We start from the raw sequence: 19585 nt of genomic DNA, 5'->3' as shown, positions 1-19585 counted from the left end.
AGAAAGCAGATTATCCGCCCCAGAGTGCATGGGCATCACACAACTGATGCCGGAAGCTCAGCTTCTCTGTACGCTTGTGCCGAACTGAATCTAGGAGACAGAGTTTTGTGTGAAGTAGAGGACAGCTTTATTACTTTGCCACGCGAAGCGGGGCACAGCGGGCTAATGCCCTCAAAACTGTGTGTCCCAACCTGGAGCGGGTAGTGAGGAGTTGTATAATACTGGTTCAGAGAGGGCGTGATCAGCACATGGACATTCTTCTGATTGGTTGGTGGTGAGGTAAGTGGGAGTCAACATCGTCAACCTTCTGGTTCCAGCTGGTTTGGGGTCTACGTGCTTGTGGGCAGCGTACTGTCCTCAATAACTTAACTTCTCCCACCTGGAGGGGCTTTCAGTATCTGCAAAACAGCTCAAAGATATCGTTGTGTGTATCCCTTGAGGGGGAACCAGGACCCAGCCCCAAGGCTGCACTACTGTTTCTCTTGACTGTTGGTTTCTCCCTGGTCTCGCATCCCTTCCCTTCCCTTCCCTAATTAACAACCACTTGAATCTGCCCGTTGGAGCTCAGGGAAGTTCATGGAGGCTGACTGAAGCCTATTTCCTGTAATAAAAGAAATGAGGGATACAGAAAGGCTTTCATGCACAGGAGACCCACAGGGCCCTGCTCGGTATCACAAGCCATTGAGGGTCTGCATATAACAAAAAAGTGGAGGAAGGGAGGATTGCTGGTTCTCAGACTGACTCTTGAGCTGGGATATGGATCTTCTCCTGTCCTGGTGCTCCTGGTTCTCAGGCCTTCATGCCCAGACTGGAGTCTACACCATTAGCTCTCTAGCAGTCAGGCCTTCAAATTACATCAGCAGCTTCCCTGGGTCTCCAGTTTGCAGATCATGGGACTTCTTAGCCTCCACAACTGTGTGAGCTAATAATCAATCAATCAATCAGTCAATCCTATTGGTTCTATTTCTCTGGAAAACCATAATACAGACACAGAAGTTGTTCCAGCAAGGGCAGCTGCTGGGGCAGGGTGTTTGGAATGGGCAGCATCTATTTGGTTCAATCCGAGAAGCATCCAGACACCCTCCTCCCCTTCCAGCCTGCCAGGCTTCTGGCATCCTCCAGTCATCTCTCCTCTGGGCTAGAGGCCTGAGCGTGCCATTAAAATACAAACAACCCAATATCCCGGGGTCTCACTGCAGTTAGTTTGACCTTGTAAAACTCTTTCTCTATGATCCAGTTTTTTCATCTCTATAAAAAGAGGTGTGTGCTAGATCAAATCTAAGACCCTTTTAAATGTAACCTTTTATGATTGCATTGTTTTTTGCTATCTTCCATGTATTAACCTAATGACTAATCTAGCAAGTGTCCAAGTAGATTTCTGAAATCAAGCCCTACGCATGGGGCATTGCAGAAAACATGGCTGCCCTACTTCCTCCCCACTGTCCACGTGCCCCAGCCTGACCACCTCTCGGGGCACCAACTGCTGCCTTATCTGCTAACTTGCATGATTCTCAGCATCAATAAGGTTTTTAGTCATAAAGATAGGGATATTCAGATCTAATAAAACCTCAGAAAAGGGACAAAGATTGCTAAATGTAGACCTACACTGCCAAAAAGATGGAAAAGTTCTTATTCCAAGGCTGCAAACTGAAATAAATGAACAAATAAAACCCAGAATGGCCAATGAACACTGTTACAGTGCCACAGGCTGAGCTCTGGGTGGGCATAGACTTTCTGATTCTCCTCTAAATCCCTGGCACCTAGCACAGCCTGGCATCTCATAAGCACACTGTAAATGTCTCTGGAATGAATGAAAGCCACGTTCCAGTGCCAGCAAGGTAGGGGTTCCTTACTGTGCAGACACTGCCTTCCTGGTATGACTACAGAAAAGTCCAAGCTAGGCTTTAAATCTGACACCTTCTTAAGGTGGCTTGGCAAGGGGTGGCAAGGTGCGGGGTTGGGGGGAAGGTCAGCATTGGTTTCCCAAAGACTCTTTCTGGCCTTTATTTGACCTCAGGAATGCTGCTCACAAAGGGTGGCAGGCTGACTTCAGCTTGAGGGGAATGCTCCCTTTTCAGTGGGAGTTGTCAAGAACAAGTCTCCAAAGCAGAAGATAATGGAATCTGCCCTTTTTCTTCTTGTGAGTGTCTGGCCATTTAGAAAATCCCAAAGCTCGTACTTTGAGCATTAGCTGTGCCCAGGTGCAGCCTTGTCTTTCATCCCCATTAAAATCCACAAAGGAGACTCTTAATGTGCCGCAGAAAGACTATAGCTGTAAGGTGGAATTTACACATCTGCAGGGCTTTTAATGAATGGGGAGAAAGGGGGTGGTTACCTGGCAACCCTGGGTAAGTACAAATTAATCCATCTTTATTCGATGTCAGCAGGGCAGCCCAAGACTTCCACGTGGCTGGGACGGAGTTAAAGCTGCTGATGCTCTAGCGGAGTTGGGGGATTTTGTTTAATTTTAATTTCACCCTCATCTCTGTATTTGGCAGTCATCCCCCCAGCACAAAATTGCACTGCATCGACTCCACGGTGGGCCTTTATTTGGAGCAATTATTCTAACACATGAATCCTCACAGAATGTTAGTGAGGTGGGCCAGCTGAGCTCTGTTTCCCAGTTTGAAGCTTGTGAAGATTAAGGAGTTCAGTGTTAGGTTACCCTTCTGGTCTTGGCCTGAAGGAGAGCAGAATTATCAGGCTGGTAACTTGCTTTACGGCTCTCTTTAATTGTACCCTGTCCTCACAGGCTGTAGCCAGTCTCATAGTGTCCTGGCTTTGATCTGGAGATAATTTATACCAATGTGTTCACAATACAGTTATATTTCTTTTAATTCAATAAAAAACTTTTCTTAAATATCATTGCATTTTTTGTTACGAGTTTTTGTTACAACAGAGAAAAATAATAGTACCACTCGATCTGCAAGGAAGAAATGACAGAAACAGAGCTAATATCTCTGTGCTGAACTAATTTTTACTGAGAAAGGATATTGTTAACACAGTTTTATAAAGTTTTTATTTTTTATTTTTTCAAATATTTATTTATTTATTTATTTGGCTACGCCAGGTCTTAGTTGCAGCATGCAGGATCTAGTTCCCTGACTAGGGATTGAACCTGGGCACCCTGCACTGGGAACGCAGAGTCTTAACCACTGGACCACCAGGGAAGTCCCTTGTAAAGTTTTTAAATGCAGCTTTGGTGACCACAGCTAACTCTGGGGGTTTGTCCTATTCTTTTGGGAGTTGTCATATTCTGCAGCACAGGACAGTGTACTGACTTGGGTGGTGGAGCCCTGGGTTCTCATATCAGCTGCTATTCCTTCACCATCTGGGTCTCAACATAAAATGAGAGGGTTATGCTCGGTAAGCACAGAAGTCCTATCCTGGTTAAAATTCTATGACTCCATGATTATGTTTAAACTGAGATTAGGGAATAATTATCTTGCATGTATAACTAAGTACATGCAAGTGTGCTCTAATAGAGTGTTTTTATTTGTTTAATTGTTCTCTTTTTGGTATTTTTTATTCCTTTGGTGTTTGCTATTTATTGGCGACAGCCTGGAGGTCCTTAAACCCTGACTTGATTCTTTTTCCTAACTCAGAACATTGCTCGGCTGTTTTGATTCTAACAGCCACCTGACCGGTCCTGCCTTTTTTACCATCCGTCCCACCTTCTTTGTAAGTTTGCCCATCAGACCTGTGAACTGGGACAAGACACATAGGAGAACAACACTTTCCAATCTGGACATTAACATAGTTTCCCTGGCTAGAGATTTTTCCCAACCGAATAATGAAGCATTTAACATAATTTTTCTAATTCCTCTATTGTTATCATGGTTTAAAAACAAGGATGCTTGTTTCCAGATGTCTTGTTCAACAGTACCCTGGAACACATGGGAATATTTTGTAGTGGCTGAAAGAATGGGTTGGAGAAAAATAAAAACAGATGGACACAGATTAACTCTATCTGTTCCTAGTCTAAGCTTCTCTGTGGATTCTAATCATGAGATGTTTCTCGCCTAATTTCATATCACTAGACCAATCACAAGCTTGAAACAGAAGAAACCATTCTGAGTTGGTCCAAGCATCGTGTGTGTAAAGTCACATAACACCATATGCAGCCTGGTGTTGAGCAGTATTTTGTATTAGTTGATCTCTAGTTGATCTCTGAATAACAAACTTTGGCCACTTCTGTTCAGTAATTACAAGGAGAGTTAATACTCAAAGCTCCTGTGGATAAATTCACATTATTTCCTACTGGCCAGAATTTGAACTCCAAATCTCTATGTGTCTTATGTTGAACTAAGGTGGACCACATAAATGCCTTTTTTTTTTTTTTTGGCATAAGATCAAGTGGCTCTCTTGACTCCATTTCTTTGAGTTCATATCCTGATCTCAGCCTTCTGGATCTTTTCACTCTGATTATGAGAAGAAGCCTGAGAATTGACCAGAAACAAATCCCTCCCCACAGAGGTGCAGAACCTCAGGCATCCTATCCTTGGACAACCCTGGTCTGGTGACATTTCTGAAGCAAGGAAGCTGCTACTCCCATCTTAGAGATGGTTCCAAGCCTGTCTTATATCACCAGCCTCATAGATGTGTCTTAGGTTGGGTTCTCTACGCACAGAGCCTGAGATGAGGATTCTTTTTAGTGATTTATTGAGGGGGTATCCCCTCAGAAGAAGAGGGGTGAGGGAAGCAGTGCAGGTTAAGAAAGAAAGCTACGCAAGGAAGTTGTTTAGCCTGGAAACTAGCTTCCGCCTGGTTCCATGGGGAAGCCCTGAGACAGAAGTGCACTGCAGAGTTGTTATCAATGTGAGGCAAGTGGGTGGGTCTGGTCTTTTGTACCCCAGGTCGTTCAGTCATTGGCCCCTGGCTGTCCCTAAAGAGGGGTAGGGAATCTCCCACTTCTGTTTGGCCAAGGGCAGTTCTCTGGAGCAGAGGGCAGCTGTGAAGGCTTTGCAGTCAATACTCACAGCCGGCTAGGGCATGGGTACACCAACCTCAAGGGAATCTTGGCAGGGTACAAACAACACCCACAATAGATGGGAAAGAGAGAGAGAAGCAAGAAATCACAAAGTTACTCTAATACCCGAAGCTCCGCCTTCTGCGATGGAACATGTTTGACCTGTCTCAGTGTTTCTCCTTCTTGGAGGTAGGGCTGGGGGGAAGGGGAATTTTGAACTATCCCCTGGGCTTAGAGAATGTGTTCAGCATTTAGATCCAAAGGCTTCTGCATAGGATCTCTCTGGCAATACAGAATAACAATACACTTTGCCAGTTGTCAAGTTAGTTTTAACACGAAGAATGGTGATGTCTCTGAGACATTGTCTATGTACATTTAGTTACATTACTTTTGTCTGTTTGTAAATCTTGGAAGACTGTTTCCATTTTCCTTAACTTGGATCCAATAACAACTTCCTATAAAGAGGCACTAGGTTCCTGCTTATTGTGTAACTTCAGGGTCTCTATAGTTCATGGGTTGTCAAGGTATTATCTTATTTATAGTTGGGAAATCATACTCTCTCTAGAGCTTCATTATTAGCTAACAAAATTCCTTAGTTTCAAAAATGAGATTCTTAAGCCCAAAGTTATTTAACTTGCTCAAGACCTAGAACTGATTTGTCCCAGAAGGATAGGAAACTGGGCAGGAAACTTGATTCTTTGCTATTGATTTTAATCTGCCCACTGCTACTCACTGGGTTTTTGTTACCCTAGTATTTTTTTCTTATCAGTGATGACTGTGAGGGCATCACTTTTTTTTTTTTTTAATTAATTAATTTATTTTTATATTTATTTATGGCTGTGTTGGGTCTTTGTTTCTATGCGAGGGGCTTTCTCTAGTTGCGGCAAGCGGGGGCCACTCTTCATCGCGGTGCGCGGGCCTCTCACTATTGTGGCCTCTCTTGTTGCGGAGCACAGGCTCCAGATGCGCAGGCTCAGTAGTCGTGGCTCTCGGGCCCAGTTGCTCCGTGGCATGTGGGATCTTCCCAGACCAGGGCTCGAACCCGTGTCCCCTGCGTTAGCAGGCAGATTCTCAACCACTGCGCCACCAGGGAAGCCCGGCATCACTTTTTTTAATATTAGTCACAGGCTTCTTAGGGAGAGGAGAACGTTCAACACTCTCCTTCTAACAAGGGAATGTCCCTGCTCCTTCTTCCTTTTTCTTTCTTCTACCCAAGAAGAAGGGATTATCATCCAATTGTTCAGATCACAGAGAACTTCTTAGACCTGTTTTCATGGGTGGGGTCACAGTGTGCTAAGTGGTCATGTGCTGCCATGTCTCAATATCTTTTGATTCCTTTTCTCGTCATGAATGATCATTAGGTGTGTTTTAGCTTGAGGCAGGCCATGCATCTTTCTCCCTTCTCATGCACACTAGATCCTTGCTTTGGATTTTGTGCCATGTGGCTGGCCAGAGGGTCTGAGAACCCAAGGTTGAAGTTCTGGTTTAAAGGAGAGAGAAGCTTTGTTTAGAATTAAAGTTTAAGCTGCATGTTCTGACCCAACTTTACCAGAATTCAGTACTGTAGGATTTGGGGCATGAGTATCACAAGAAAGTGATACTTTGATTCTTCTCTCCTTGTGTGTATAACTCCTTTGGGAACCTTGTGGAAAGATGGCATTTTCTGGGAAAGGTTCAGAATTTCCTGTGTCCTGTGGTCAAATAATATCAAGTAATATCAAAATTACTCCCACTATTATTAGAGTAGTGCTCTAAATGATATACATTATGCACTGAAGTTTAGAATTTAGTGATAGATAATCTGTATCTCTCTGACACAGCCTGTATTACAATGACTAATACAATAAATATGTATTACATACTTGAAGTGATGAAGTATAGGAAAGGCACTAACACCTACTACATTTAGCTTCATTCTCTTCAGTTTAGACAATGGATTAAAATCTGGTTCTGTATCTTACTAGTTCTAAGACCTTGGGCAAGTAACCTACCTTCTTTTTGACTCAATATCCTTATAACTGTAAAAAATTATAGCATTTACTTTAGAGGATTGTTGTAAAAATTAAATGATATCATGCACACGTGTAAGCATTTAGCATAAATGTTATCTATCACTATTATGGTTCTAAGGGTTGTACGCTTCTCTCAGGCTGGTATCCATCGTCTCTATATCATGGTTTTAGCATATATCTACACACTTTGTGGGGAGTTCTGAATTAAAGGAGAAACAGGGTATCAAGAACTTCACCACTATCAGTCCCTGTGGCTTTTCAGGCTTCACAGAGGAGCAGGTGTCCTTGTTTTTCTAGATCTGTCAAAACAATTTACTCCTCAGGCTGACCTGGGGTTAGGCAGCTACTGGTGAGTATGTCTGACCTTGGAAGTTTGTGGATTTCCTGAGTCTACCCCTATATGGTAATGGCTGATCTCTCTCTCCATCATTTATGAGACAAGAAGAGTTTAAAGTTGTGTAATAAGTCCATTTTGATTCAGTCTGTTTGTGTGACTGAGCAACCTGGATGTAGCAGTCTATGTTTTAAGGATTCCAAAATGCCATTTTCAGTTTGACTGGGAAAAAAGTCATCAGTCTATTGAAAAATTCTATTTAAAACTTGGGAGAAAAGGGAAATTTATCCAATTCTTCATATAGACCAATGGCTGTTAATACACAGAATGTTTGCTAAATGGAAATCTATCACTATTTTGAAAAGTTTGAGGCACTGAATCACATAAATTGATGTATTCAAGTCATAGAAAATGTCTTGAGCAAACGATTTACCCCAAAGCAATATAAACAAACCTCAAGTAAGGATGAACTTATTGTCAAATGTCATCTTTTCCAGTCTAATAAATGTTTTTAAATAGCATTTCAAAAAATCCCCAAAACAATACTACCAGACTTTAAAAGTGGGATTTAGTGAAGTGGTCACTACCTAAAAATTATATGTGGAAACGTGCTTCCTCTTATTGTTTAGAATGTTATTGTTCTGAAACTCTTGTTTAGGAAGCTTTTATATTCAGATAAGTAACTTCAGATATAATTAATCAGTGAAAGTTTATGGTCCATTGTGACTATAATATTAGAGGACCTTGTGCCAGTTTTGGACTTTTTACTGTCATATCCAGTCCTCACCCATCCTCTGCTTTAACGGGGACGGATTATCTTGTGTTTTACAGGAGAACTGATCCTCACAGGCTGCCTTTTCCACGCTCCTACGTGTTCTGTGTGTGACCAGTGGGAGGCATTGGCTACATATTGGAAGGTACTCATTTACACTTTTTAAAATGTTGATGGAAAAGATCTGTTTTAAGAGAGCAAGAAAGAATAGAATGAAATAAATAAAAGCAAAAACTAATTGTATTTTCATGTAATATTAGCTCATGTGTTCGCTTGGTTAATGTGCATGTCCCTGCTAGTTTGTAGCCATCATGAGGACGAGGGTCTTGTCTGTGCCGCTGGTAACTACAAGCCTAGCACTAATGTCTGACATATGACACATGCTCAATATGTATTGCTGAATGAGTAACTGAATAATGAATAACTATTCACTTAAAGTCATTTAACTAGTTAGTATAGTACTGGAATTCAAAACCCAAGCTGGTCAAACTTCAGCATTGTGGAATTTCCATTAAATAATGCTGTATCTAGCCTTAAGATAAATTTTGAAGAGCTGTGTTACAAAGTAAGAAATTAATTTCATATTCAACAAGAAAGAAACATGACTTTTCTACTCTAATTAAAATATTAAAAATCATCTTTTAAGTATATCACCGAGCTGGCACAAAAGGAAGAAATGGGCAGAGTCTCCAAATAAAGAGAAAGTAGAAACCCTGAAACGAAAACAACAACAATAACAACAACAAAACCCTTAACACTGGCTCTTGTCCTAAGGGTTTATGCCGAATTCTGGCAATCCAGAATTTTGGCTTTGATAGTTGTATTAAGGTGAATAGTTAAGAAAGCGTCTGTAGATCTAGGGATCTATCCTGAGCTCATATCTACTGTTGTCCATAGAGTCAAGGACACTCAAGCAGGAAAAAAAGTAGATTTCAAAGCAATATACACAGTCTGTTCAAAACTTTCTTTATAAGGTACATATTATGTATGAGAAACACGCCAAAACATTCATCCCCACATAAGGAGGCTGTGGGTGATTTTTATTTTCTCTTTAATATTATTGTGCCTTTTCCCATGTTTTTGCAATAAACTTGTATTACTTTTAAATTTCTGCTTGGGATGTAGAAAGCCAGAAAGAGCATAGGTCCAACACATACAATGACAAAAAAATAAATAAACCTGACAAACTGCAAATTCACAAGTTTTATTGACCCATAAGAAAACTGAGTTCACAGAGACTTCAAGGAGAGAGAAGACGGAAACACTGTTTATCTGGGGCAGACACTGTAAGAAGAAATTAGCAAAAGTTATTAAATCAGTAAAGGCAAAATGAGGGCTAAATACAGAAACCTCTGGGGAGGCCGTTATAAAGGGAGTTTTCACCCACTTGCAGCCTGTTCACCACAGAGCTCGCAGGTTGGCAAGGGGCCTGAGAAAGGGTCCCTCATGGCCCAGGCCAGGGGCAGGGAACAGCAACCACTGTGGGAAAGGCACACAGCCTCACCCAAATCCTTCCCTATGGGAAAAAAATCTTTAAACTATGTGTGCACGTGGGGAAAAGTATACACTGCAGAAGCACAGCCACTTTTAGGATGCTGCTGAAAATCTATAGCAGTCAGAGAGAAGTGAACAGAGAACAAACAAACAACAACAACAACCTCTTGCCCTAAGCGAAGGGCAGGAATAAAGTGCTGGACCCGGAACTACAGCTGGGAGAGGGATGGAGTTCTGAGAAGGCCACATCCCCAAGAAATAGGGACACGGTGCCTCACTAAATAAGAGTGAGGATTAATCAGCAGAGGGACTTCCCTGGTGGTACAGTGGTTAAGAATCTGCCTGCCAATGCAGGGGACATGGGTGGATCCCTGGTCCGGGAAGATCCCACATGCCGCGGAGCAACTAAGCCTGTGCGCCACAACTACTGAGCCTGTGTGCCACAACTACTGAGCCTGCGTACCACAACTACTGAAGCCCACATGCCTAGAGCCCGTGCTCCGCAACAGGAGAAGCCACCACAATGAGAAGCCCACGCACCGCAACAAAGAGTAGCCCCCGCTCGCCACACTAGAGAAAAGCCCACTCGCAACAACGAAGACCCAACACAGCCAAAAAAAACCCAAAAAAAATCAGGTCATCAGAGCAAGCTCCCCACCTCTAGACTAACAAATATCAAGTAAGAAGTGTCGACTAAAAAAGGAAATGCACAACCTAAAAGTTGAGTTATGTTTTATTCGGCGGAAATTTTTAGGACTTCATGCCCTGGAGACAGCATCTCAAGTAACCCTGAGAGAATTCCCAGGAGGTAAGGGGGGAGCCAGGATACACAGAAGTTTTGCAACAAAGGGCAGGTAGTAGGAACAGAAGATTACTGTTAATAAAAGAAAACCAGAGATCTCAAGTTAAGGAATTTAGCGCTTTTCTATGTATGGGAAGATGCAAGAGTCTGGGCTCACTGAAATCATTCCTTTGATATGCACCTCAGCTATCTGGGGCTGGTATCCTGTGCTTTCACATACTGAGTTTCCTCAGGGCTCACCAGCTCACCGTGGACGGTGGCTGCAATTGCTGATGACTGTAACATCCTTTGTTTACTGATACGGCAGGCAATATTCCATTTCTCAGAAGAAACGGTAAGAGTTACAAAAGCACAGAGAGAGACCCTCTCTCTGAAGCACTGGGCAAAGGAATAATTTAAACCTGAGGGTGGAGCAAAATTGAAAAAAAAAAATATGCTGCTTTCTCCTCAGTTCAAATGCTGGGTCTCCACAAGGATTAAGTTTGCAAATCCTAGATGTGGCATTCCAGATGTAAGTTAATAATATTAGAAATCCAAATCTCATTAAATATGTCAATCATTAGCTTACAGCATGACACACAATCTGCATATATTCATTCCAGGAGTGTTTCTGTTGGTGAGGGAAGTTGTTCTTTGCACTGGCTCTGGAGCCCAATTACCTCAAATTAGAACTCCAGCTCCACTACTTACCGTCTTAGCATCAAGGGTAAATTACTTCACTTCTCTGACCCATATTTCCCATTTTATAAATGGAGATAAAATTGATCCCTATCGCATTAGGTTGTTGTAGGGATTAAGTAAGATGATACATGGGAAAAACTTAGCCCAGTCCCTGGAATGAAGTAAACTCTCAATAGACAAGAGAGATTAAAATTACTCAGTGAACCCTGAATTATTTTAGAACTTTGATAGAGGCTGTAATTTTAAGCTTCTAAGAAGGTATCACATGTTCAAATGTTTCTTTGTAATTTGATTTACAAATGAGGTAAAATAGGAGGTCTCTTTCACTATGTTTGCATGTTAGCACTTCTAACTGAGCGATCATGATGTAATACTAGCAAACCACTTGGCTTTGCCAAAACGAATAATCAAAAGAGCTAGGTCATATAGTTCTATTGAATTATTATATAAGTTTAGTAGAAAGCCGGTAGAGATCTCCAAGTATTTTTCCTGGTATCTGGAATGCTTCTATGCAATGCCAGCTGTTCTGAATGTATTCGAGTCAATTCTGTGTAGGACCCCCTCTGATCTGAGAGGATGCTCGTCAGCAATCTCAGCTAGTGGAATGCTTGTATGATATCCTACCTGGCTTTCACCTTTTCCATCAGGTGTAGGCTCAAATGGAGGTTGTGCAGGTCTGGATCTCGTCCCTCTGTACAGGGTCAGGAGAGGCCCCTGAAATCTGGGACTGAAATGGGTTTATGAGTTAGGAGGATATGGCTGAGGGGAGCTGAGAGATCTAGCAGCCTCACCCTCCTGTGGATATAAGATTTCCATCTTCTATCAGACCCATCTCAGAGCTCCTTTGATTCTCCTCTTATTTTACACACACTAATTTGATAAAAGCAAGTTGTACTTGAATTAGTTTGGGGGTCTGAAAGTAGACACGAATATCTTAAATTATCAGTCAACTAATTTAGCAACAGATGGTATTTAATAGCAACAGATGGTATTTAATATCTTCAAAATTTTCTTAATGATAGCAGCTTATATTTATAATGAATTTATTTTTAATCAAAATATTTCTGTGAGACAGGGGGTAGCCTTGACTACTTTTATAGAAGAATTTAGCCATGGAGAGATTCACTGATTTATATATGCCCAGATCCCTCAGCTAGAAACTGTAGTATTAAATCGAGAGAATTCAAACATTGTGTAGTATTTGTTTTCCTCGCCTACTTCTCAAGGTCACTACAAAAGTTTAAAAGGTTGTTGTTTCTATATCTTCATTATCTGGAGGTGAATACTTTCTCCTTCTCTGTTTGTCTGTATTTCTTTAATAAAATCCCTTCTAGAATCATCCATACTCAAGACTAGATAGTGACCTGTTTTGACATCTGATTTTCTCTGAAGAGTATTTGCTTCCTAGAGTACAATGTTCTGAAATGTGCTCACTCAGTTATTTAAATAACCAGTCACAAAATGAAACACGGTCAAGTTACTCAAGTAATAAGACAAGGGAAAATCCAATCAATATAAGCTCTCCTATTTTCAAGTGTTAAATGGCTATTTTATAACCTTTGTTACAACCACCACCATTATAGTACCAGCACTTCTTTATAACGCCTTAAAAAGCTTGCCTGTTTCCATGAATGGTATTATAAATATATTTCTTTTCTCTCATTATAACAAGAGGAGGTCAATGGTCTAAAGCGTGGTTTCCTATTATGAGAGGATAAAAACTAAAATCAATAAATCTCCTCCAGGTCATAAATGTTGTTACAGTCTGGCAAGGTTGAGAAAATTATGAGCCTCACCTCATGATGTCTGGATATTGTAGCTTGTAAATTTCTACATACATATGTATGTAGTTATGTATATACTTGCTGCTGGGCCCTTCCTAGAATTTGCTGAGAAATGCAGTAGAATTTTGTTCAGTAATGGTTCTTGGATTTTTGGGGAAATGTTGGTAGAATATACCCCTATACAAAAGAAGATATGACACTAATTTATTTGGGAAATGTTTTTAAGATTATAAAGTCACATTTTCCTCCTTTGGCTTCAGTACTTTGATCAGGAAACTAAAATAGGAAATCATTTGCTTCCCTTGTTCAATAAATTATGAATGTTGAGATTAGTTGGCAAAGCTTTGCCTGTTACAAATCTTCACCTTGAGTGGTGATAATTCTAATAGGTCCACCAAAATAAGAGAGATCATCACAAACATAATAAATTGGCTCAATTGAAGATGTATATAATAAATTATTATGCAGTCCAGCAAGAAGTTTTAGGCTGTGTTGCTTAGTGATTAAGTGCAAGGACACTGAAAACAGACTGTCCGTTCAGTTCCTGCCTCTGCCATGTAAGAGGAGTGTGACCTTGGGCAAGATACTTGACATCTTTGGTGCTACATTTTCTTCATCTATAAACTGGGGATAATAAAAGCTCCTGCTTAGAGAGATGTTGTGAGGATTAAATAGGTAAATACTTATAAAGAGCTTATATACATGGTAAGCACTATATCTTATTTATATAGAAATCTTACAAGTAACCCAAACACCAATGAAAGAATGGATATTAAAAGCATGTTCTGAACTTCTCTAAAGCAGAGCATGACGACTCATCTTAAAAGTGACTTCAGGAATCTGAGGGCCTCACTGTAAAAAAAAAAAAAAAGCAATATGCTAGATATATTTCTAGATGTTGAGCCTATAGCAGTAAACAAAACAAATACATATATAATACATCAGGTGGTAAATGCCAGGAAGAAAAATCAAGAAGATTAGAGGACAAAGCATGATGAGGAGGTATAAATTGAGATCAGGAAAAAATGTAGAAGCAGATTCACTACCTAAAAACATACCAATTTCTTTTGAATCCCATATTTTTAGATCCCCCTAATTAAGCCTCCTGATACCCACACATACAAACACACACACACACACACACACACACACACACACACACACAGAAGTACAGTGGGAAATGGCAGGGCAAAACATGAAAGGAGAGAAAAAGAGAAAATGGAAACTGAGACCAACAAGAGTGAAAAGGGAATTTCTAAACTATAAAAATTTTAAATTCTCCCTCACTGAGTATTTTATATCATAGGGCTATGGAAGAGAGAAATGGTAAAATGACAAGTTTTAAAGAATATATTAGGACTGTACTGGATGAACAATTTACCAATCAGAACTCATCTTATGATAAATTCATCTACCCAAAACTCAGCTGAGAACTAGGAACTCAGCTCCCTGCCCAAAAGCTGTTGAAAAGCAGTGATAAGAACCCCAGAGTCCATAAAATAAACATGAATATGTCATGCTTATCCTAAAGAGAATCCATTGATTTTATCTTCCAAATAACTCTGACAAAACAGAGAGGTTTCCCAACCCACAACATATTAGGTCTCGCAATAAAGGATGAGGTTGGGGAGGAGGCCGTTACAATCTAAACTGACAGCATAAAAAAAGACTGACAGCAAGTGTTGACAAAGAAAAATAACAAAAAGCAAAAACAGGTGAAACTCTGAAAGCACAACTGTGCTGGTGCAAACACTTCCACATCCCTTGAATGGACTACTATCTTACTCTAAAGCACATTAACTTATATTCAAATAACTAAGTCTAAATTCTTTTAAAAAGTTGAGTGTAGTTAAAATTATTTGCTTAAATAGGCAGACAAATGAATGCATTAAGCACAAAGAGGACAGACCCTTCTATCTAGACACAAATCATGCCACATGCATTATGAATATATGAGGCTTTCATGTAGACATCATTAGAGACTTCAGAAACACCTTCCATAATTTGGTTGGGATCTTTGCAGACATTGTTATGCATATACCAAACTATACCTAGCAATAATAAAAAATGGGGAAGAGTGGAGAGATCTCTTATAACACTCTCAATAAAGCTTACTGTTTTAATGGGAGGACATTTTGCGTTTTGTGGGATGTTCAGGGTGGCTTTTTGGTTTGAAAACTACTGAAGTCAGTTATCAACAAGCGTCCACTCCATACCCCGTCTTCTCCCTTAACCTCACCCACCCTCATTTCCACTAAGCCATTTTTAGAAGGTGACATAAGGGGCTAAAACAGGAGCAAGGAGCATAGCAACCAGAGATAGCCATCTTGTCCCCAGGGATTGCCACTCTTATTCCCTAAATGGTTTTTCCCACAGTTTATAGGCAGCACCATTTGCAAAGTGCCCTTCTTGCTGGGACACAAAAGTGATCAATTTTTCAAAGACTGCTGACGCCATGGGTGCTCATCTCTCTTACAATGAGAATGCACCTTCTATGATCATGTGAAAGTCGAAAAAACAATTGAGGATTCACAGAAACCTTCAACATGTTCATTATAAAGGACTTTTATGTTGCAGTGTGTTATTACAACTGTTTCTCTTCCCCACAAATATATTGAGAATACTACCTCCTATATTCTCAGCCACATGTTTTAGCCACTGTTTTTTCAAGTGCGTGGAGGAAAGCTCAGAAATCATTTTTAGTAGGTCTGGAGTGCAGTTAGGAGTGGTTTGCTAAAACACAGTGGGCAGCAGAACCAAGAAGGCCAAGGCAAAACTGGGTGCTCTAAATTGGGGCATGTCCTGCTAGAATATTCCTGTCCATGTAAGTGTCTGTTAGGAGGGTGTTACAGTAAAATCCAGTATCAAAGTTTAGGTGAATGGTCCAGAAGAAATTGAACACACGGGTTTTCAGGGTGTGGAAACCGATGAAAACCTAATTTGGGGGCAATTCAGGTAGTAGTTGGAAAAGCCAAGGAGTGAACCAAAATTAGGTTAATAGCCAAAGGACAAATAGAAGTTAGAGGTCAAGGCAATATAGCTGGTCTTTCTCTTTCAACCAGCCAAATACCTCATTTCAATGGCTGATAGTTACATTTCTGTGCTTTGGTTCTCTCCCCTACTTGCTCCCCCTTTTTTGGCATGAAAAATAAGTCTTCTGTAGGATGATATAGTTGGCAAGTGGGAGTGGGCAGGCAACATCTCACAGGGACTTTTCAGAAGATTATCCATTTTCAAAAATTATTCTCAAATTGCTCTATCCATTTTAAGGAGTGAAGAGTCATTTGGGAATGTATTTGATCATCAAGATTTTTTTCCTGGTGCTTTGTGTTTAGAATGAATAAAAGTTAATGGAAAATGTATTAAGGTTGACAGTGCACTGTGAACTTCCATGTACAGCAAGCTGAGCTGGCAGAATACTCTTTAACAGGAAAGAGAAATAGGACAATGGAACTAACCTATCACATCACTTCTCCGTGGCGGCTCTCCTGGGAGATGCTTTGTCAAAGCCTGTTTGTCATGTGCTCTGGGCTCTTTGATGGTTTTCTTTCTTAGCTTTGGACTCCAGGCACATATTCAAGATATAACTTAACTCTACTACATAACATCTGCCTTGGGGTTTCAAAACCACAAAGCAAGCACATTTAATGATTCAAAGTTCACAGCTTTATCAACACCAACAACTGTTCATAATCAGAGTCAACATGCCATCACCACATGTTATTGACGTGATTGTGAGTGGTGCTGATGATTACCACATTCACATGGTACCTTCCCCAATGATCTGTTTTTCAAACACTAATTAATGAATCCTCTCTGGACCTGTGTGAAGAAATACTATAGCACTTGAGTTGGTTGGTTTTACAGGCAGGCGTGTTAAATGACTCTGCTAACTTTCTCCACTCACCACTCTTGTTATCTTTCAACTCTCTCCATTGCTCCCACCTCATGTGCTTCCTGAGGCTAAGAGTATCTAATGTCAAAAGAAAAAAGCACATGCAGTATGACATTCGGATGCAGCATTTCTGAAAAATGTGTTCACAGTATAATGAGATGCTTTGTCAAATGAGCTTGAGGATAAGGCATCCTATATCCTCCTTGTGGATTTATAACTAACATGACCATATGAAAGGTTCTGGGTATTTCTGCTGCTCTGTGACTTGCTCACTGGACACTCCCAGTCCTGCCTTCTGTGCAAGCTGGGACCGGTTATTCTGAGTCCCTTCTGTGTGTCCCACCTGAACTGACATCTGAGGAGGGAGCCCAGAGCTCACCACAACTCTGCCCTGGACAGGAGTCTCCATTGGCCTTCCTGCCTCCACTCCGGCACCCACAGCCAGTCTTCCACACCTGCACTGTCCAATACTTGGCCGCTAGCCTCATGTGGCTACTCAACACTTGACATCCGAGTAGAGATGTGCTGTCAGGGTGCAACATGCACCAGATTTCAAAGACCTGGTATGAGCAAAATAATGTAAAATATCTCAATAATTTTTTTATTAGTGAAAAAATAAAGGCTCTGAGTATTTCTACAGCATGGGTCTCTTTTCACTTAAAGTTGGGATTTCAGGGGAGGGATGAAGGGATTTAAGAAAAATGGAGAAGTGGGAAGGAAAAGAGTAAAGTAGGGTAGATGATGATTATTCTTTAATTTTTTCTTTTTTTTTTGGCCACACCATGCATCATGCAGGACCTTAGTTCCTCGACCAGGGATCAAACCCATGCCCCCTGCATTGGGAGCTCAGAGTCTTAACCACTGGACTGCCAGGGAAGTCCTGCTGATTATGCTTTAAATGACAGGCAGATGCAAGGGAAATGCAAATACTTAACTGAAATAAATCCATGTTAGAAAATACTTAAAGCAACTAGTATTTCCTTGGAGAATATGAATGTCTTGCATAGGGAGGAGATATGAAGTCTACTTCTGACTCTGACACATTAATTGAATGGCATTGAGTAAATCATTTAATCTCTCTGGGATTCCCTTTCCTCATCTTTAAATAAAATAAGGTTTTATTCTTATTTCTGGAAGGGTTTTTCAAAAAGATAGTTGAGATAGTTGAAAGCATCTGAAATTTCTTGTAATGGCCTAGTATGACCTTTAGTCTTATACGGAAGTAGGTAAGGCTCTCATGGATTAAAAAATATTTTTATCACGTTGAAATTTCAAAAAACCAAAAAGGCACCTTGGGAAAGCACAGTGCTGACATTTCCCTTAGTGACTTTATCACAGTCCAGATTGTAGTCCTCAAGTTTGCAGGCCTAGAAAATTGCTAGTGAGTCTCCTTTCAGGAGCATACTCAAATTCACAGACCCTACAGGGGTGGGTGGGTAAGTACAGCACTAACTTTATTTTACGAGATCTATAAGCACCGCTAGCAGCTCTGTTAGTGAGTTCTTTCCTGACAGCATCTGGGAGGGAAGCCATGTCTTCATGAAAAGGTCTTGGAATCCATGGAATCAGAAGGCATGGGGTTGGTTTGTAATTCAAATGTTTGGTAGCAAGGAACCATGACTGCCTCAAAGAGTAACTTAGTCTTGAGACTGACTAAGTCCCATCCTGGAGCACCCCTGAATGTGCGCCTCTGTAAGTCTCGTCTGCTGAGCTTCAATGGCTGACCAATGTCTTTGTTGACCCTCCTTTTTAAAATGTATGCACGTAAGTCTTTGCAATGAGGTCTTGTAACAGAGAAAAACAAATCTGATTCCATATTGGATCTATTCCCTTGGCTCTAACCTTTGTGCTCTGTTGCCTGTGCTTTGTCATACTGGCTTTGCACCTTTTGTAAAAGTACATTGCCTATAGCCTCTCTGGGGTCTGGCCAGGACCAAAAAGTTTGCAACTACCAGCCACACCCCCTCCCCTTTTAGTATAAAAGAAACCTGAATTCTAAGATGGTTCTTTGGGACACTAGTCCACCATCTTCTTGGTCTTCTGGCTTCCGGAATAAAGTTGCTATTCCTGGCCCCAACACCTTGTCTCTTGATTTGTTGGCCTGTCGTGCAGTACGAGCAGTACGAGCTTGGACTCAGTAACAGTCTTGCTCTGGCTCTGGTCTGGAAGGCAGTCTGTCCTCCTTAAAGTCGTTTTTTTGTTTTGCTTTGTTTTTTAATATTGCTAAGCTCTTCTGTTATTCTTTTGTTTTACAGTTTAACTCTCAGAAGGCAACTAGACCTCCCTCCTTCATAACCAAAATCTTTGTGGAGATGGGGGTATTATTGTTACCCTCATGTGTCATCCATATAGAAAATCACATTTGCTATTTTCTGGAGGGAAATAACTAAAGGACTTCTATAAATTCCAATCAAATTCTTCACTTGTCTCATGCTTAAATGTGATGATATATGTAAAGGGCTTTGCTTCTGGTACATAGTGTTTAGTCAACTCAAACTGAAAAAGAAAACAAAAACAAAATACAAATAAGTAAACAAGAACCACCAGCAGGGATTTGAAGGTTAAAGGAATAAATTCTTTCCCCAACTTTGCTTACTGGTTTCAGAGACCAGAAGCAAATAAGACATTTTCTGGTCTTATTAAACTAAGAATAATATCTGTGGGGTTATTCTAAGGAACCAATGAAATAATGTACAACACATCAGTGTGCTTTATAACTAGTAAAATGCTTTTCAAGTGTAAGATGTGTTACAGTTTTAAAATTTATTGTAGCTTACTTAAGATGTTGCTACTCAAAAATGTAAACATTATGGAAGAACGTTTAAATTGTAGCTGGTATTGG

The 19585-nt window shown here is 40.6% G+C and overlaps 1 protein-coding gene across 1 annotated transcript in view; it reads right to left on the bottom strand.

Moving 5' to 3' along the window:
- The window catches only part of CEP162 (centrosomal protein 162), a 221251-nt gene extending 202037 nt beyond the window's left edge, over window positions 1-19214 (bottom strand). Inside the window, exon 1 of the mRNA XM_082473929.1 lies at window positions 19203-19214. The gene's annotated coding sequence lies outside the window, so the exon portion shown is untranslated. The remainder of the gene's footprint in view (window positions 1-19202) is intronic.
- Window positions 19215-19585: the final 371 nt, after the last annotated feature.

This window comes from Balaenoptera physalus, assembly GCF_965194825.1.
Source record: "Balaenoptera physalus genome assembly, chromosome: 9".
Taxonomy (NCBI): Eukaryota; Metazoa; Chordata; class Mammalia; order Artiodactyla; family Balaenopteridae; genus Balaenoptera; species Balaenoptera physalus.
The sequence above is the reverse complement of the archived record's forward strand: the minus strand, read 5'-3'. Positions and strand labels throughout refer to the sequence as shown.